The sequence below is a fragment of the Juglans microcarpa x Juglans regia genome, chromosome 3D (genome assembly GCF_004785595.1).
Source record: "Juglans microcarpa x Juglans regia isolate MS1-56 chromosome 3D, Jm3101_v1.0, whole genome shotgun sequence".
NCBI lineage: Eukaryota > Viridiplantae > Streptophyta > Magnoliopsida > Fagales > Juglandaceae > Juglans > Juglans microcarpa x Juglans regia.
This window is the reverse complement of record NC_054598.1, coordinates 30,267,247-30,288,265: the sequence shown is the minus strand read 5'-3', so window position 1 is coordinate 30,288,265 and position 21,019 is coordinate 30,267,247. Positions and strand designations below refer to the sequence as shown.

General features: G+C 36.2%; 1 pseudogene; it reads left to right on the top strand.

The window, feature by feature from the left end:
- The first annotated feature begins 1,957 nt into the window (after positions 1–1,957).
- Positions 1,958–2,018, top strand: LOC121256835 (annotated as a pseudogene).
- The last annotated feature ends 19,001 nt before the right edge of the window (positions 2,019–21,019 follow it).

The following is a 21,019-nucleotide window of genomic DNA, read 5'->3' as shown; positions in this document are numbered from 1 at the left end:
CTATGGGAAAATACCAAACTCAATGGTTTCCCTAGTCTCGATTCAACTTTTACATTTAAGCAACAATGGATTTGTTGGAAAGATGCCGATGTCCCTTCAAAATTGCAGCGAGTTGATAAACCATTGACTTGGGAACAAATAATTTGTTGGGCGTGGTACCTATATGGATAGGTGATAGTCTACCAAATTTGGTTATTCTTGACCAACGATCTAATCAGTTTTATGGAAGTTTGGCTTTAAGCCTATGTTGTCTATCACACATTCGAATCTTGGACCTTTCTTTGAACAAGATCGAGGGAACTATTCCAGAATGTATCTACAATTTGACAGCAATATCTCGTAGAGAGAGTACAATTTGAAGAATCATATCCGCATATAACACAAGCATGATTTATACGACTATGCATCCATGGTATAGAAAGGAAGAGAGTCTGTGTTCACAAATTCCTTGGGACTTGTGAAGATGATTGATCTTTCAAATAACAAATTACATGGATAGATTCCAGAAGGAACTACTAATCTTACATAATTAATGGCCTTGAGTTTATTGAGAAACAATTTAACTGGATTAATCACTCCAAAGATCGGTTTGTTGAGAAATTTGCAGTCTCTTGATATATCTAGAAACCAACTATATGGTGAAATCCCAATGAGCATTTCCAACATAAGTTTTCTTAGTCAATTGGACTTGTCCACCAACAACTTATCAGGCAAAATCCTAATAGGAACTCAAATACAGAGCCTTGATGCTTTTACATTTTTGGGAAATCCTAGACTATGTGGCTCTCCACTTCCAAATGAGTGTCTAGAAGATCTTCACCCAAATTACATTAACACTCGGGGCCACAAGAATGAGAGTGTTCGGGCAAACGACGATGATGGATTTATAACTAAAGGATTTTATGTTGCTGCAACTCTCGGATTCATTGTTGGATTTTGGTGGGTGTGTTTTATTTTAGTGCTAAATGTGGGTTGCCAACTTGGCAGATATAATCAATTTTTATAATGAGTATTGCTACATCCACAAAGGAATAACACAAAAGTAACCCCACAAATTGACGTGGCTTCATATGATCCGTTATATCTTCTTTACAATAAAAATAATTTTATAATCCGATGAACCACATCAAGCACATCAATTTGTGAAAATTATTTTGTGTAATCCCTTTGTGACTATAGTATTTTCTTTCTCTAATTTATTCGGCCAACCTATTTTTGTTAGTGAAATCTCCATTTCAACTACATTTAAAGATCCTCACAACTGAAGACTGAGTCTATAGGATAGTTTGGTTTAAATTCAAATACATGTATATATAAGATGTTATCCTCTGTAACTTAAATTCAAGTACAACTCATACTTTGTAACTGGATTATTTATATACATCATATACAATCCTATGGTTTTGGCAAGTTAAAGCAAAACACTTTCATAAACTCTTTCATGGTATCAACCTTTTTTTTTCTTTTCTGCTCACGCTTTCTCGATCCTAATGGCTTCTGCACCCTCCCTTACTTTTCTCAACATTTCTCATATTTGTTCTATTAAACTTGATGGCACTATCTTACTTGGTTATCTCTTATTGTTCTCGTTCTTCGTAGCAATGACTTGATGGGCATTGTTGATGGTTCTGATCCATGCCCCTCTAAATTTCTTCATGATTCTCTTGATGGTGAACTAACATTGAATCCTGCTTATTCTTTATGGAATAAGAAAGATCAATTTATTCTCAGCTAGCTTAATGCCACTCTAGTTGAATTTGTGTTATCCACTGTGTATGGTCTTCACACATCTTATTAGGTATGGGTTTCCCTCTCCTTTAAATTTGCTTCTTAGTCACACTCTCGGATTACCCAACTGAAGTGTCAATTGCAATCTCTTCATGAAGGCTCCCTCACGTGGACTGAGTACATTAATCAAGCCAAAACTTTGGCTGCTCAACTTGCTGCTGTAGGCAAATCTATTGATGATGATGATCTCATCTCTTATATTATTGGTGGTCTTAATCTGAATTTCAATTCCTTTGTTACGTCCTTCTCTTTTGCCACTCGTGATTCTCAACTTTCCTTCTTTGATTTTCATGTCGAGCTGCTCTCCTTCGAGTTGTTGCTCAACTCTCAACGTCAACAACTTGGAGCAGATCCTCACCTTGCCCTCTACAACAAACATCACTCATCACAGTCCAACAAGAAGACCAAGCCTTCAGGTCCTCTAAAGCATTCAATTTAGCAACGTGGTACCCCCTCTCGGCATACTACTACATCAACACTTAGCCAACCTTCTGCACCTCGGTCTCCTTGTCTAATTTGATGCAAATCTAGTCATCGAGCACTTGATTGTTATCATCGCATGGACTATGCATATCAAGGCCGTCATCCTCCAGCACAACTAGTGGCTATGGTTGCGCACTCCACCTCTATGGCTACTGACAACGATCCATCATTTGCTGATAGTCGTGCTATGCGCATCTCACTCCTGCTGTGAAAAATCTTACGCTGCATGAACCATATTCTGGTAATGAGACTATTGCCGTGGGTGATGGTGTAGGTTTGAAAATTAAACACACTAGATTTGTTGCTTTTCCTTCTTCTTCTCTTTATCTTTCTCATGTTCTTCATTGTCCTTAGGTGCCAGTCAATTTACTTTCCATCAATCAATTTTACAGAGATAACTCATGCTTCTTTTTTCTTAACTCTTCTTCTTTTTTTTTTTATCAAGGAAAATCGAATGGGGCAAACTCTTCTGACCGGAAGGAGTGAAGATGGTCTCTATCCCATCTACCTCAATAAACTCTCCTATAATAAAACTCAAGTCTGCACTACTTTATTTGGTGTGAAGGCTTCTCTCAATATCTGGCACTCTCGTTTTGGCCATGCCTCTTCTTTGATTGTCTCTCGTATCATCCCCACTCACAATCTTCCTACTCTCGGACATCTCAAGAGCAATGAAGTTTGTGCCTCGTGTCCAATGGGCAAGAACAAAAGTCTATCATTCTTTGCCTCCTCTTGAGTTTCCACTTCTCCCCTCTAGCTCATTCACAATGATCTGTGGTGCTCTCCAGTAGTGTCTCTAGGTGGTTTTCAATACTATGTAATTTTCATAGACGACTACTCTTGCTACACTTGGATGTACCAACTATTTAATAAATCTGATGTGTTCTCTTCATTTGTTAAGTTTAAAGCATTAGTTGAAAATCAATTTTCTTGTCATTCAACAACTTCAAACTGACAATGGGGGTGAGTACATCTCTTGTTCATTTCGCCCATTCCTTGATCAACATGGCATTCTTCATCGTTTAAGTTGTCCCTATACTGCACAACAAAATGATTCTTTTGTCCCTTCTCTTCCATCACCTCCTCCACGCACTGTTGTCACCAGTAGTCAGACTAGTTCTTTACGCCCCCGTATCTTTCTTGATTACACCCTTTTTTACTAGACTAAACACCCTCTTAAAGCACTCAACAATGTGGTTACTCCCTCTGAACCGACTTGTTATTCACAGGCTTTGGTCTCACCTGATTGTCCTGCTGCTATGGGGGCTGAGTTTGATGTGTTAATTGCCAATATCACTTGGACTTTGTGTCCTCGCCCACTACATCAGAACATTGTTCGCAACAAATGGGTATATAAACTGAAAACAAAACCTGATGGTTCTATAAAGCGATTTAAAGCTTGCTTATTGCTAAGAGATTTGATCAAAAGAGTGGTTTTGATTTTGCTGAGACCTTTAGTCCCGTAATTAAATCCTACTATCAGACTTATACTTGCCTTGGCTACTAACTTTGATTGGTGAATTTGACAACTGGACGTATCTAATGCTTTTCTTAATGGTTACTTGGATGAAACTGTGTTATTGGAACAACCTCGTGGTTTTGTTGACACCACTCATCCTGACCATTTGTGTCTTCTTAGTAAAGCTCTTTATGGTCTTAAACAGACCCCCAAGGGCTTGGTACTTGTCTCAAGCTCTCACTGATCTTGGCTTCCGAATTTCATATGTGAATATATCTCTTTTCATCAATATTTTGGGTTCAACTTCTATATATATTTTGGTCTATGTTGATGACATTTTAATTACAGGAAACTGCTCCACAACTATTATTTCATTCATTACTCAGCTTAGGTCTACATTTGCTATGAAGGACCTTGGTGATCTTGGTTATTTTCTTGGCATGCAAGCACATCGAGATTCGACTGTCTTCATCTTCGACAATCCAAGTATGTCATTGACTTTTTGCATCGTGCTAAAATGATTAGCTGCAAACCTTATGCAGCTCCATGTGTTAGTGGCTATAAACTCTCGGCTTCTGAAGGCATTCCACTATCTGAGGAAGAAACAAACACCTATCGACAGCTGGTAGGTGCTCTTCAGTACTATACAATTACCCGCCCTGACTTAGCCTTTTCTGTGAAGCAATTATGCCATTTATGCATCAACCCACGTCCTCTCACTGGGTTTCTCTTAAACGAGTGTTACGTTACCTAAAGGGCAATGTAGATCATGGCTTGTTTTACCGAAAGGGCTCTGTGCAACTACAAGTGTATTGTGACTCCAACTGGGCTGGTGATACCAATAGCAGGCGCTCAACAATAGGCTTTGGTGTTTTTCTTGGTAACTGTCTTATTGCCTGGAGTGCTAAGAAACAATCAGTCGTCACTCGATCCAACACTGAAGCTGAATATCAAGCTTTATGTATTGCTACTGCTGAAGTCTACTAGTTGAGAATTCTTCTTCAAGACCTACACATTCCTCTATTTGCTCCTCCTATGTTTTGGTGTGACAATATAGGTGATCTTTCATTAGCTTGTAATCTAGTTTATCATGTACGTATGAAGCACATTAAAATTGATTATCATTTCATACGTGAAAAGGTTCTCAATAAAGATATTTTCATAAAATATATCTCCACCAATGATCAGCTAGCACACATTTTCACTAAAGGTCTTACAGCCTCTCGGTTTATCCTTCTTCGTTCCAAGCTTCATGTTGTCTCACCCAAACTCAGCTTGCAGTGGGCTGTTAGTGAAGTCTCCACTTCAACTATATCTAAAGATCCTCACAACTGAAGACTGAATCTATAGAATAGTTTGGTTTAAATTCAAGTACATGTATATATTAGATGTAATCCTCTGTAACTTAAATTCAAGTGCAGCTCATACTTTGTAACTAAATTATTTATATAAATCATATACAATCCTACGGTTTTGGAAAGTTAAACCAAAACACTTACATAAATTCTTTTAGTTTTTACCACCTTGCTAATTAAGGTTGTCATCATCTCTCAGCATGCAATCCAGTCCCAAGAAGACAATTGCTGATCTCGGCCACTTGCAACAATCTTAATACATGATTAATCATGTCGATCAATCTCAAGAAGATAAATGCGGATTGCTTCATTAAATATCGGACGAATTAATAATGTATTGTTCGATTTATATTGGTACCATGAAAATGTGTATAAGGGTATAGATATAGAGGTTTGAACTACAGTCTTCCCTACAAGTTTTATCAAATAATTGACCTTACGTTATACTCAAATTGCATTGACCCGGGTCATGAATCCAACTAAATTCGAGTGAACTTTGCATACGTAGATTTGGACTCTCTTGAGATCTGACCCTTTTTAGATGCTATATGAGTAATACTAAATACAGTCGTGGAGTGCGAAAGTGCCATACAATCGTTTTGAAAAAGAGTGAGATCTACTATTAAAAAGTTATTTTTTTCATGTGAGTCTCATATTTACTCACTTTTTTCAAAGGGATGTGCGACGCTTACGCACTCCACAACTGCAAATATCATTTCTCTAATATATAACAGATGTAGGGCTTGAATAAAGAAGTTGTTTGAAACCGGTTGAATAATGCTTTTGTTGATGTTTTTCTATTAATTTGGCTTATATTAAACGAAACCCACTAACTCAGTTGAGCAAAACTTGTTTGTGTCCTAATTCAATCGGTTGTCCTTCGAGAATCATAAGAATGGAGTTTGTGTTTTAGAATTCATTGCTACTTCTAAATATTATTGATCTTTAAGATAAAAGATCATTCCACGCAAGGACGAAGCAGATCAAGATCTGTTCCTCTATTTAATATTGTTTCTCAATCTTTCGTGTGATAGAACGTACTGATTGAATAGTACAATATATATATACATGCGTGCACACACACATGTATATAATCACTCCTACTTCCGAAACACGGGTCTTCGAATCAGATAGAAATCCCATTGAGTTCGTGATTGAACTCTAAGGCCCTTTTTCGATATTGAGATGGTCTCAACCCATCACATCTAATCTTATCTCATCTCTACATCCAAACACCACTCAAACATAAATATTTTTCATTTTCAAATTTTCAAATTTTTCATCTAATCGTTATCTAACCATTACAAATTTTTCAAACCTCAAACAAAACACAAACAATAATTTTAACGTTTACAAATTCTAAAACAAAAATTATATTCTTACAATATTTTAACTTTATAATTTTTCTATTTAACTTTTTCTCTTTCATTTCCTAAAACTTCATAAAACATCTTAATTCAAACAATTTCACCACTATTCACAAATATTTATTTCTATGCTATTCACAAATTTCTCATCTCATCTCATCTCATCTCATCTCAATATCTAAACAAGGCCTAAGATCTATAGTATAAAAGATATATGCACATAAAGTCAACTCCATAGCATTTATCAAGCATTTAATACGATTTGAGAATTTTAGTCGAACAAATATAAACGTTATGAGGTTCAATCATTTCATGATCATCGTGTATATCTCTCTCACACTCTAAGTCAGTTCGGCCAATAAACTGATCATCTAGGGGATCTACACGATTAGCATAATCCCTTCTTACAGTTCAATGGGCTCTTAGTTTAGCATGGATATAAGTTTTTGCTGAGTTACAAATTAAATGATTTACACCGTGAAAGATTGCCTTTTTATAGTGATATATTTATATATATATATATATATATATATATTACCAAAACAGTGAAAAGAAGGAAAAGCCGAAGCTAACTTGAAGAAGAAGAGAAGGAAGGGGAAGGGAAGAATCAGGGTAAATTGCACAATAATTAAATTATGCAAGCACAAAATAAACAGGCGGTTAAACCGACCATATGCATGAATGAATATGAAAAATTAATTGTAATAAACATATAAGCTTTATTGAAATTAACAAGCTTAAAGTAATTACAGGCACAAGGTAGTGCAGATTTGCACTTACAGAAATCAGGGTAGATAAGGAGACTCAATTTTAGAGGGAGAGAGGGTCAGTTTTCTCTCGAATGTGAGTTCTGCCTTAGCACAAGGGTAAGGTTCTCCCTTTATAACATAAGGAGTTCCTATTTACAATCATTAAAGTAAAACAGTAAATCAATCCGTGAGTGAACAGTAGGAACTGTTTAAGCAGGGGCACAGGTGGTATCATCATCATGTCTTCCAGCTGTCTCTGAGGGCGGCTGCTTTAGGCATAAGATGACAAAATAGCATTCGGTCGTCTCTCTGTCTTCCAGCTGTCTCTGAGACGGCTGCTTTAGGCACAAAGTAATAAATATCTCAAAGAGGACTCTGGTCAGTCTTCTTTGAACTCAAGTAGTAGTCAATCATCTTCCAGCTTTGGAATGCTTTCGGAGTCATGACCAAATAGGTTACTGTACAAAACCTCTGAAAATGCTTCTGAATTCTCAACGTCTTCAGAATTATTACTCAGGGACTTAGACAGTTGTTGCTCAGGCAATTTTATTAAATCTTTTTTATCAAGTGTATTGAAGATATTATCTTTGGCAGACTTAGAAGATTTCTTTGAGAAGGAGCTAGTGGCTTTTCCTCTTGTTGAAGCTGTTGGTGAATTAGGGGCCTAAATCAATAAAGGGTATTCAGGAACAGGTGAACCAGATTTAATTGCTGGGAATTCCTTCTTGTCTTGTAGATCAGGAGCGACTTGAGGGAAATCTTTAATCATCTGGTTAATTACTTTGTCAATATATCCAAACCTATCCCACCATTTTGTGAAATAAGCTCGGGATATGATATTAGCATTATTCTCATAGTTCCATTTGAAGATCTACGGTAGTTTGTAGTTCTTGCAAAAATGGAGCTCATAAGGGAACATAGCTGAATGCCGGTTTAGTTTTGTACCAGCAACCTGTTCATAGAATGTAAAAGCTCTGGCGAGTTGCTCAGGGAGATTCTGAGGAATTAAACCATATCGGTCTCACCATTGGAGAAACCAATAAGGAAAAGTTCATTTGAACCTTGTATCAAAATTGATGAACTAGGAATGACTCATATCAGGTACTTGGAAAAACATAAAACGATTCCAGGCAGTCATATAATCAAAATAATTATAAGTCAGTGCTGAGTCTGAGAGTCTTTTAGGAGTCCATGGGTTTGTTCCCCATTCAGCCTCTGTAATGACTCGAATAATATAAGCACTGTGATAAATTAATTTTGTGGAGTCATTCTTATCATAAATGAGTTTTATGACAAGAGAGTTGGTGAGAATCAAGATACTGGAGTAATACTAGAGATTTTTTGAAGAATCTTCAAGTATCCAGTGAAAATTAGGGGGAAAATAGGAAGATGCTATTTTAAACGGATCTGTTAAATTAGAACGATTATGTTCTATATAAAACAGATTGGTTACAACAGACTTCTTCAAATATTCAGATTTCCTTTTGGGAGGAAAAACTGAGGAGTAATCAAAGTAGGACCTTTTGATGCCACTGCTTTCGCATATGGATCAAAAGATGTAGAAACCGTAGACGCGAAAGTCACCGGTTGCACAATTTTACCAAAAGGTGTGAACCTATTGGCAATATCCAGTGCTATTGAGGAGGCACTGGGCACAGGGATGTATCCAGACTCATTCTTGATGAGTTTTATATTGGGTATTAGGGGTGGGGGGTTTACTCTCTGTTTTTCTTTTCCTTTCTTCTTGCTCACGCTCATTGTTGGGTGTCTGCAAGAATTCTCTGGTAAGAAAATCAGGGATAGAATTATTAGTGCATTTGATGTATTCAATATCAAAATCAAAAACACTTAAAATACCTTGCCATCGTGCAAAAATATGTTTTGATGCAATGCTTTCTACATCTTTTTCCAAAACAAATTTGGCACTCATGCAATCAATTCGAAGTAAAAACTTTTTATTCAACAAATCAGATTGAAATTTAGAAATGCATAGTACTATAGATAAAATTTCTTTTTTAATAGTACTATATTTTTCTTGTGCAGGATTCCAAGTTCCAGAATGGAAGCGAACAATTTGTTCAGAAGAACCTGGTGAAATAGATTGTTTCAGAATGCCACCATAACCAATGTTTGAGGCATTTGTTTCAACAATTTTAAATGAGTCAGTAGTAGGAATACCAAGGTACGGAAGAGTCTTAACATGTGCTTTGATTTTCCTTACTAGATTTGTATGGGTTTCTCTATCCAAGGAGGAGGATGGGAAAGAAGTCTTTTGAACAAAGGACAACATTGGTTCCTCATATCCTTGTAGAAATCAGCAACATAATTGAGAGATCCTAAGAACCCCTGCAATTGTTTTTTTGTTAAGAATGACATCAGGGAATTTGTCGGCGAAATCAATGGCTCTCTAGATGGGCCTGATTTTACCTTCAGAAATATCATAACTAAGGAATTTGATCTTGGTTTGGAACAGTTTGATCTTATTCGCAGAAACGACAAGACCATTGATTCTAATGATGTCTAGAAACGAATTCAAATGTTTCCAATGTTCATCAATAAATTTAGAAAAAATAAGGACATCATCTATATAGACGATGGTAAAAACAGTGAACGAGTTGAAAACATCATTCATGATATTTTGAAACTCACTAGGGACATTTTTGAGATCGAATGGCATTACGTTCCATTCGAAATGACCAAAGGAGGTTACAAATGCTGTCTTGTACCGGTCTGACTCGGCTATTTGGATTTGCCGAAAACCAGATTTGAGGTCAAATTTGGAAAAGACCACAGCATCACTCAACCTATGAATTAAGTCATTTTTGTTGGGAATAGAGTACCTAATCCACTATAAGACTTTGTTCAAGGGTTTGTAATTAATGACTAGACGAAGGGTACCTCTTTCTAGTTCAGCATTTTTCCGGACATAAAAGGCTGGACAAGACCAAGGAGACTTGCTATCTCTAATTATGCCATTATCTTTAAGGTCTACAATTTCCTTTTTGCAGAATTCTAAAATCTGACTATTTATCTGAATGGGTCTGGCTTTAATGGAAATAGTGCTTTCATCAAAATTTTTGATATGGAGAAGAGAAACGATGTGTTTCTTCCTATTCCAAAAAGCATTTGGTAAATCAGAACAAACATAAAAAACAAGACGCTTGTTAAAATCATCAATTTTTTAAATCAAAATTGACGAAGATAATTGTTAAGAAATCTTTTTGTATCTGATTTCCTGTTGGAGGAAATTCAGATGTTTTTCTTTCGCTAAGAGCAAAGATTTCAAACCTTTATCTTGATCAATCTCTTGCCGAGATGCAAATTTAAATTTGACCTTTTGACCAAAAGGGTCAGTAGTAATACCATCTTTTTCAGTCAAAAAAGGATATAAAACAGAGATGAATGGAATGCCTAAAATCACTTTGTCAGACATGTTTCTGACTAAAACAGAGGAGATTTTAAAGCAAACATTGTTTTGACAAACATGAGCGTTGTTAAGCTCGTATGTAATTTTCATCTGAGATCCATTTGCAGAAAATAATTTCTCAGAAGATTTTTCAAAATATTTGCTAAGAATGAGTCTTTCCTGAATGCAATTCAGGTCTGATCCAGAATCAATCATAGCAACAACAGAAAATTGAAAATTATGGGCAACCACAATAGTGACCCTGGAGAACCATTTTGGAGGAATGGTATGATAGATCAAACAAATATGATTTTCGACGGCTAACTCATGTTGGCTTGAACTAGAATCATTTGTTTACTCGTTATCAGAAGGAATATCTTGATCAAGTTGTTTATCAATTTTAAACACTAAAAAATCTTGTTTTAAAATCTCATTTTCAGACTTAAGGTTATTAACCTCAGATCTGAGTTCAACGATTTCTTTTTTAACAAGATTAATTTCGTGTTGTAAATCATTTGTAGAAATTTTCTTGGATTTTTTCTTTTGAAATCTTTGCAAGGTTTCTTGAAAACTAATCATTTGCTTAGAGGGTTCTGGTTCTTGGCAAACCATAGTCCTCTTTAATTTAAGAAGTTATTCTTCTTTAAACTCAGGATTTATAATTTGAGAAATCAAGGTTAGCAATAGATTTTCTTGTTCTTCAGACTTTGTTAAGACATGAACTGTCTTACCTTTTGACTGACAACAAGTATCATTACAATTGCAACCTAGTTTAGGACCAGTAGGATTAGGTGATCCAGCTTCTGAGTGATACTCTGAATCACTAGAACAGAACTCAAGGATATCAGATGATGAAGACGAAGCTATTTCTAGGAGTTGAAATAGTTCTTTTTTATCATTGTTATCAATATCCAACTGATTAAGCTTTTTCTTTAATTTTTTTTTTATCTTTTTTGGCTTTCTTAGGACATTTATTAGCAAAGTGTCCTGGATTGCCACAATAAAGCATTTTCCTGAGGAGAATCTTTGAATTTCTTTTTCTTGGAAAACTGCTTAGAAAATGGTTTTTTATAAGTTTTCTTATAAAATTCATCATTGGGTTTTCTCCTGATACCACCATGAGGTTTAGAAAACTTGTGCTTCCTTTTAGAGGGAGCTATAGCAGGAAGTCTAAATTGTTCACAATATGTTTCCATTTCGTATTTGGCTTTCTTACTATTTCTCATCTGCTCATGAAGTATTCTTTGATCATTACACATACTAATACCAAGTTTCTTAATTACAGCACAGATATCACCATAAGTGTATGCATCGTAATTTAGAGACCCATAAATAGTAAGTTCATCCTTCACTTTGTAAGCAAACAAGCGAGGTAATTCATCAATAAATTTTTCCTTCCAGTAAGGCTTCTGGCTATCATCCCGAAGCATAACTTTGGAAATAAAAACATCTTGGTACCATCTATAATCAGATATCTGATGACATCTAAGATTATTTAACTGGTCGCTGATGCGGCTAGTTATATCAGATGGTGTGCCAATAAAATGTTTTAAAATAGTATAAATCAAAGTATTAACTCCATCGGATTGGGCTGTCCCAATGGATTCATCAAAAATAGGTAACCCTTCATCATCACACTTGACAGCGTTCTGAATGGTTTCTTTAGCATTTCTGGTAAGATGTTTATCCCACCAATTTCTTAAAACACCGGAAAATCCTTGTGTTAAAATCTTAACAATATCAAGTTGTCTGATATTGTTATTCACATAAGCATTTGCAGCAAGTGACATTTTACTCATGGTATTCATGATTTCTTGTTCAGAGAAACCATCAATATTCCATTCGTAAACTTTGCCAGTAGAGTAAGAAGATTGGTTTTGAAAAATTTTTTCTTCAAACTGTAAATCAGGAGGAGTAGGCCTGGAATACCAAATCTTCGTCAGATTCATTGGTTTGGGTCCTTTTGAAGAAAATCTGGCAATTTCAGGTTTTAAAACAATATCTTGAAAATTCTTTTCAAGTAGATCAAGATCCTTTGCTTCAGAGTAGTTATCACTAAAAGACTCATCTGTGGTTTCAAGAAGAACTGTCTCTAGTTCGTTGCTTGTTAAAGCACTAGTAGAGGGTTGTTCTTTTTTCAGATCATTCAGCATTTGATTAATCTTATCTAAAATCTTGGCCTGAGAATTTTTAAAATCAATTTTGTCACGACTTTCAGGTAAGGTAATCAAAAGTTTTTCAATCATTTTCTTTGGCTGATCTTTAGTTAAAACCAAAGGGATAGGATCAGGTTTTTCAACCTTTTCTTCAATCTGATCTAACTGTTGTCCGATCCTATGAAGAGCAAGATTCACAAAGTTATTCTGAGAAATAACCTTTTTTGTTTCTTTAAGAATCTTATCCTTCTCAGGATCTCTGGAAACAGTTTTCAAGATTTTGAAAGGTGAAGCAGATATCTCAACCCCTTTATGGGTGATGAGAACAGTCTCCAAAGGTGGATGGCTAGAATGAACTACCTTCTTTCCTTCTTCCTTGACAAAATCAGTTTTAACAACATTTAAAGTATTGTTAGGAACATAAATATTTTTAACAAAATCGAAGAAAAGAATATGCTTTTGCTGTTTATTCATTTCTTCTTTCCATTTTCGTTTCACACGTTTTTCTTTTTCAGAATACTTTGTGTGATAGGCTTTTCGCCTAGCACTGTTTTTTGAAAGTTTGTATTCTTCAAAAAGATAAACAAGATCAAACGCAAATGGTTTGTTCAGCACCGTTAAATTGTGATGAACTTGTGGTGCAACAGGAGCTACCATATCTGAAGCTGTAGGTGATAAAAATGAGTTATCATCCTCTTTATCGGCTTCATTATGAATAGACTGGTCTTTAGAGGATACAGCATCCTGTGCAGAATAAAAAGCAGAAGTAACTTGAGAGGACGTGGAAAATCCTTTCAATTTTAAAACAGGATTAACAAGTTGGGCTATTTTAACAGAATCTTCCAGAAATTGTTTGAGATTTTGGTCTCTTCTTACTGGAGTTTCTGACCCTGCAAAAGAAGATCTAGACCCAGCAAAAGAATTTCTTCTTAATCCTGGAGATCTGATCTGGTCAAAACTAATTTTAACAGGTCCATCCATGTACTGTTGAATGTTATTAGAATAACTTTCAACAGGGTTTCTGAGAATAGAAGGAACTTCTTTTTCTAAAGTCCATTCTTTGCGAAGAGTTATATCTTTCTAAAAAATCATCTTTGTAATTGAAACATCCGCATCTGGGGTGGAACTCTGGATCAGTAGAGTGTTACCCTGGATGGATTTTGCAATAGCTTTTAGATTTAAATTCGTTTTTAAAAGACGATAATAAATCCGATAAATCAAAGCAAGGGGTTTACTTCCCTCAATCATATCATACCCAGATGTTAAAATATTTAGAGTCAAAATCTTGAAAATATGTTTATCATCTAGTGAAAGAGTTAAATCAGGATAGCAATTAAAATGGACTGGTCCATCCGTAAGAGAGGATTGGATCATTCCGAGAATACTAGTTTCAAAGTTATTGAATCTGGCATCTCTTAAACAAAACAGAACAGATGCATTGATGTCTTTCCTAGTTAAAGGTTTGACAGCAATTTGGACAGATCCAATATGAATATATTTAAATCCATCTTTGAAAAATTTAGTTATCTTATCTTTTGAGAAAAGATAACATTTTTCTTGAGTTTTGGAAATAGCATAAGATTGTTCACCAGTTCTAACACAAACTTGTGTGTGCATAGATCTTTCAAACTAGGTGGTTCGATAGATTGTGTTGACATTTAATTATGAAATCTTCCATGATCCCGGCACAAACGACTCTGCTGCTTCAAAAGCACAGTCTTCCTCATTAACAATGTCAGGCGGCATAGCCGACCTGGAACTAATTGTTAAATTGGATCTATTTATCCAACTCATTTTGTTCTAAGACAACACCGACCGTCGCATCTCAACGGTCTGCGAACTTACCACTCTCGGCCCTTGGGTTTGAACCTATAGCTGCCTTAAACACCTCCCTGGCTTAAAAACGAGACTTATACCTCCGGGTTCCTGACCTACTTGTCGAAAGATGATCCTGAACCAACCAAAGTAGAAACTCCGGGTGAGGGTTGTCAGAAAATAAAAAAAGTAAAATAAAGGAGAAACAATTCACAAAAATTAGATACTAGAATGTCTCTGATACCAAAACAGCGGAAAGAAGGAAAAGCCAAAGCTGACTTGAAGAAGAAGAGAAGGAAAGGGAATTGAAGAATCAGGGTAAATTGCACATCCTCCTCCTTGGACAAAACCCATACAAATCTAGTAAGGAAAATCAAAACACATGTTAAGACTCTTCCGTGCCTTGGTATTTCTACTTCTGACTCATTTAAAATTGTTGAAAGATGGTTATGGTGGCATTCTGAAATAATCTGTTTCACCAGGTTCTTCTGAACAAATTGTTCGCTTCCATTCTGGAACCTGGAATCCTGCACAAGAAAAATATAGTACTATTAAAAAAGAAATTTTATCTATAGTACCATGCATTTCTAAATTTCAATCTGATTTATTGAACAAGAAGTTTTTACTTCGAATTGATTGCATGAGTGTCAAATGTGTTTTGGAAAAAGATGTTGAAAACATTGCATCAAAACATATTTTTGCATGATGGCAATGTATTTTCAGTGTTTTTGATTTTGATATTGAATACATCAAAAGCACTAATAATTCTATCCCTGATTTTCTTACCAGAGAATTCTTGCAGACATCCAACAATGAGCGTGAGCAAGAAGAAAGGAAAAGAAAAACAAAGAATAAACCCCCCACCCCCAATACCCAGTATAAAACTCATCAAGAATGAGTCTGGATCCATCCCTGTGCCCAGTGACTCCTCAACAGCACTCGATATTGCCAATAGGTTCACACCTCTTGGTAAAATTGTGCAACCGGTGACTTTCACGTCTACGGTTTCTACATCTTTTGATCCATATGCGAAAGTAGTGGCATCAAAAGGTTCTACTTTGATTACTCCTCAGTTTTTCCTCCCAAAAGGAAAATCTGAATATTTGAAGAAGCCTGTTGTAACCAATCTGTTTTATATGGAACCTAATCGTTCTAATTTAACAGATCCGTTTAAAATAATATCTTCCTATTTCCCCCTAATTTTCACTGGATACCTGAAGATTCTTCAAAAAATCTCCAGTATTACTCCAGTATCCTGATTCTCACCAACTCTCTTGTCATAAAACCCATTTATGATAAGAATGACTCCACAAAATTAATTTATCACAGTGTTTATATTCTTCGAGTCATTACAGAGGCTGAATGGGAAACAAACTCATGGACTCCTAAAAGACTCTCAGACTCAACACTGACTTATAATTATTTTGATTATATGACTGTCTGTAATCGTTTTATATTTTTCCAGGTACCTGATATGAGCCATTCCTGGTTCATCATTTTTGATACAAGGTTCAAATGAACTTTTCCTTATTGGTTTCTCCAATGGTGGGACCGATATGGTTTAATTCTTCAGAATCTCCCTAAGCAACTCGCCAAAGCTTTTACATTCTATGAACAAGTTGTTGGTACAAAACTGAACCGGCATTCAGCTATGTTTCATTATGAGCTCCATTTTTGCAAGAACTACAAACTACCGTGGATCTTCAAATGGAACTATGAGAAGATTGCTAATATCATATCCCGAGCTTATTTCACAAAATGGTGGGATAGGTTTGGATATATTGACAAAGTAATTAACCAGATGATTAAAGATTTTCCTCAAGTTGCTCCTGATCTATAAGATAAGAAGGAATTCCCAGCAATCAAATCTGGTTCACCTGTTCCTGAATACCCAGGCCCCTAATTCACCAACAGCTTCAGCAAGAGGAAAAGCCACTAGCTCCTCCTCAAAGAAATCTTCTAAGCCTGCCAAAGATAATATCCTCAACAGACTTGATAAAAAAGATTTAATAAATTGCTTGAGCAAAAACTGTCTAAGTTCCTGAGTAATAATTCTGAAGATGATGAGAATTCAGAAGCATCTTCAAAGATTTCGTACAGTAACCTATTTGGTCATGACTCCGAAAGCATTCCAAAGCTGGAAGATGATTGACTACTACTTGAGTTCAAAGAAGACTGACCAGAGTCCTCTTTGAGATATTTGTCACTTTGTGCCTAAAGCAGCCATCCCAGAGACAGCTGGAAGACACATAGACGACCGAATGCTATTTTGTCATCTTATGCCTAAAGTAGCCGCCCTCAGAGACAGCTGGAAGACATGATGATGATACCACCTGTGCCTATGCTTAAACAGTTCCTATTGTTCACTCACGGATTGATTTACTGTTTTACTTTAATGATTGTAAACAGGAACTCCTTATGTTATAAAAGGAGAACCTTACCCTTGTGCTAAGGCAGAACTCACATTCGAGAGAAAACTGATCCTCTCTCCCTCTAAAACTGAGTCTTCTTATCTACCCTGATTTCTGTAAGTGTAAATTTGCACTACCTTGTGCCTGTAATTACTTTAAGCTTGTTAATTTCAATAAAGCTTATATGTTTATTACAATTAATTTTGAATATTCATTCATGCATATGGTCAGTTTAACCGCCTGTTTATTTTGTGTTTGCATAATTTAATTATTGTGCAATTTACCCTGATTCTTTCATTCCCATTCCTTCTCTTCTTCTTTAAGTCAGCTTCGGCTTTTCTTTATTTCCGCTGTTTTGGTGTATATATATAAATGGATTCTTGTACAAAATGAGTACTTACAAGACCCCGTCACTTTTTTGTAACTAGGTATATATAGCTTTGAAGATAAGATTGAGGTTTTGGAAATAAAGCTAAGAACCTCCCAACCCAAAAATGCTTAGATCGATTAAAGAAATTAACATAGAAAAAGGGAAAATTACTTATATTTTAATCCCTTGAACTATCACCACTTTTATAATCGGAATATCAAACTATCAAAGTTTTCATCTTGCGGCTGCCTCCCAATTTGAAAAATAAGTTGCAAACTATACCCAGTACTTGTTAAGATCTGATAGTTCCATAGACCAAAAAAAAGGGACGTGGCATAATCGATCTTAATCATGGAATCTTAAAAGGTGGAGTAAATTGCAAGGAAAATGCTTATGAGAATTGAGTATGCACAAAATATTTGTTTTCAATGAAACTATTGTATTACAACTTAATCAAATGATACACGGATTAGTATAACATATATACATGATTTGCATAATCTATTCTAAGAAAGAAGACTAAAATTAAGGCTATATTTTCTATCGGTTACAAGCTTAAAACAGAGTCAAATTTCCTTGTTATTTTCTAGCTGTTACATTCTTGATTGTTGCCAAATTTGCTACTCATGTGATCTTCAGCTGATTTGAGGAATCATCTTTTATACACCCCACAAGATGGAGTTGCCATCGGTTACTCCAATCTTGTTTCTAAGAATCTTTGTGCACTGACGTGATAAGGGTTTGGTTAAGAGATCGGCAAGCTGATCTTGTGTGTTGACATGATGAACATTTAGTGTACCCTTTTGCACGATGTCGCGGAAAAAATGTAAGTTAATCTGAATGTGCTTCATCCTTGAATGTTGGACTGGTTGAAACTCAATTGTGTTGCTCCCAAATTATCACATAACAGCTTTGGAGAAGCTAAAATGGAGAAGCCGAGTTCAGAAAAGAGTGTTAGGAGCCATAATGGTTCAGAAGTAGCGTTTGCAAGTGCTCTATACTCAACTTCAGTTGATGATCGTGCAATAGCCCTTTGTTTTTTTTTAACTCCAAGATATGGGATTAGAACCAAGAAAGCTTATGTATGCTGAAGTGGATTTTCGATTATCGAAATTACCTGCCCAATCGGTATCAGAATATGTGGTAAGGTTGGAGGTTGAACTTTTTCGAATGTGAATCCCATGGAAAATGGTATGCTTCAAGTATCAAAATAACCTTTTTGCAGCTGTCCAATGAGTTGTTGTTGGTTTATGCATAAACTGGGACAATTTATTTATCGCAAAAGAGATGTCCGGGCGTGTGAGTGACAAGTATTGCAAGGCTCCAATGACACTTCCGAATTCTATGCTATCAACCGAAGATGTGCCATCAATTAGCTTGAGAGCAGTGGTTGTGGACAGCGGAGTGGTAACATCTTTTGCGCCATGCATGTTGGTCTTTGTCAATAAGTCTCTAATATATTTTTGTTGTGACAAGAAGTGACCTTTTGTAGTTGGAATAACTTCCATACCCAAGAAAAAATGTAGCTGACCCATGTCTTTTAAAGAGAACTGATTGCCAACTTGGTCAATGATTGATGAAATAAAAGTGGAATCATTTCTTGTAATAACCAAATCATCCACATACACCAAGAAGTATCAAGTGATAGATTGGGTTTTATAGATGAACAATGAAGAATCTGCTCTGGAGTTCTCAAAACCAAAATCCAGAATTGCGCCTTTTAGAGCTAAATACCATGCTCTTAGGGTCTGTTTGAGGCCATAAATTGCTTTATTTAACCGACAAACATGATTAGGTTTTGTGTCATCTTTGAAACCCGGAGGTTGAACCATGTATATGTCATCAGTCAACTTACCATGCAGAATTGCATTGTTGACATCAAGTTGTCTCAATAACCACTGTTGTGTCACAGCAATTGCTAAAACAATCCTAATAGTAGCCGGTTTCACAACTAGACTAAATGTTTCCTTGTAGTCCAAACCAAGTCGTTGATTGAAGCCTTTGCAACAAGTCTCGCTTTAAAGCGATCAATTGACCCATCAACTTTTCTCTTAACCTGAAACACCCATTTATAGCCTATGGGGTTACAGTTTTTGGGTGGAGAAACTAATGTCCATGTGCCGTGTCTCATTAGAGCCGTGAGCTCCTCAAACATGGCCTGTCTCCAGTGAGGTTCAAGGAGTGCTTGACTCACACAACTAGGTTCAATGGTAGGGGAACAAGATGTTTGGTGACTGCATGAAATTGCTTAGGTTTGTAAATTTGGTTCATTGACCTAGTGACCATGGAGTGGGTTCTTTGTGGCTGGGACACATTCAGAGCAATACACACAGAGGGTGAAAATTGTGTGGAATTGGGAACTTCTGTGTGGGAATGTGGTGGAGGATTTTCCGTGGAGGGTAAAACTTGTGAGAAACCAGAACATTCCGTGTGGGTTTGTAGAGGATTTTTTGTGTGTGGGGACTGTGAGAAGCCCTCATTGGGATGCAAGAGATTGGGGTTAGAACATGGAGAATTTAATTGCAAATTTCGGGAAGCAAAAGAGGGGAGATTAGAGGAGTTACCTAAAGGTGATGCGAAGTGGTGGCACGATCCAAGGTCACTGGCATTGGTCGTAGTGGAGTCGGCACACGAATGGGTGGAGCAGCAGTCCAAGACGACGAAGGAACTTGTTTACGCACAGAGGAAAGGGTCTGAAATGGGTTTTGGGCTTCGTCGAATGTAACGTGGTGAGAGAGATAGAGTCTGTTTATGGAGAGATCTAAACACTTGTAAGCATTCTGAGTTTGAGAATAGCCTATGAACATACACGGGATGGCTTTTGGTTGAAGCTTATTTGTGTTATAAGGTTTGGTGAGGGGAAAACAGAGACAACCAAATTTTTTTAATTTGAGGTAATTTGGGATTTGATGGAATAAGGCTTCAAATGGAGTTTTGTTTTGTAACAAGGGAGTGGGTTGCCAGTTAATCAGGTAGGTTGTTGTGGAGAAGGCATGAGGCCAACAAGAGATGTGTTAGGAGCGGTGGTATAGTGGCTAATTCTATGTATAGAGAGATATTGTTTAAGAGCAACAAATTCACCACCATTATCCGAGTAAAGAGTTTTGATTTTTGTTTGAAGTTTCGTTTCAATGAGGTGTTTAAATTGAGGAAAAATGCTGCTTACACCGGATTTTATTGCCATGGGATAAAACCAAATGTATTTGGTAAAATGATCAACCAAAATCAAATAAAATCGTGAGCCTTTAAGACCAACCGTGTTAGAGGGACCCCAAACATCAGTATAAATTAGATCAAATGGTGTATGACTTTGAAGACTAGTTGGACGAAATGGTTGTTTATGAGCTTTATTGATTGAATAAGATGTACAAAGATGAGACACTTGCTCTTTAATTTTTATGGGAAGCTAAAAAGAATTAACAAGTTGCTGAACAATTTTTTGAGATGGATGTCCTAGACGTTTGTGCCACCCATCGAGTGACGTTCGTTCATGCACATTTGCAACCGTTTTTGGATAGGATACCAGTGAGTCTGGAAGCGTGTAGACACCATTTTCACATGCACCTTTGAGTAGAACCGCCCCCATGATCTGATACTTAACAGAGGGATGAAATTCAACAAAAACGTAATTTTGGGTAGTGAAATGATGAACAGAGATAA